The sequence below is a fragment of the Pundamilia nyererei genome, unplaced genomic scaffold (assembly GCF_000239375.1).
Source record: "Pundamilia nyererei isolate P.nyererei 1_Seehausen unplaced genomic scaffold, PunNye1.0 scaffold00023, whole genome shotgun sequence".
Taxonomy (NCBI): Eukaryota; Metazoa; Chordata; class Actinopteri; order Cichliformes; family Cichlidae; genus Pundamilia; species Pundamilia nyererei.
Genome location: NW_005187424.1, coordinates 3654055 through 3654678, shown reverse-complemented (window position 1 = coordinate 3654678; position 624 = coordinate 3654055).

Below are 624 nucleotides of genomic sequence, written 5' to 3'. Positions count from 1 at the left end.
GTTTTTTGTTTTGTGCATTTTATGTTCAATATAGGTATTTGTTGTGCCTGAAAATGAACAAATAAATGAAAATGAAAATGAATGAATGCATGCATGCGATTGTGTAAATCCTGTTGGCAGTGCTGAATGGCATTTAATATTTTGAGCAACGACTGTATATAAAAGATGGTTGTATCCACTGTAACATCATTGGTTACTGCATCATTGGCTGGCAGGCCTTTTTAGCAAGGTATATTCATTATTCACTGGGATATTGTATAGGGTGCAAACTTTGTCTAGACTTGTAATAAATGTAAATGTAAAGCTTTAGAGTGTCTTAGTACCAGCAAACACTGTGAAAAATACAATACTAGCCATGCTCCCAAATGATGCATAACTTTAAGCTACTTCACTTTAAGTGACCAAGTTACAGAAAAAAACCCTTCATGAACACAAGGATACTGAAGGGGTGATCTAATTATAGCGACGATTTTTCACTAAAATGTTTATTTCTTCTTTATTTTATCATGAGAGTCTAGGATAATCCTTTTTTTTAACCAAACTCAATTGGCCATTTGAGAAACTAAATTTTTGAGAAATTCAACATAGGGTTTAATTTCTAGAATGAAGCGGTTACTTCATTGT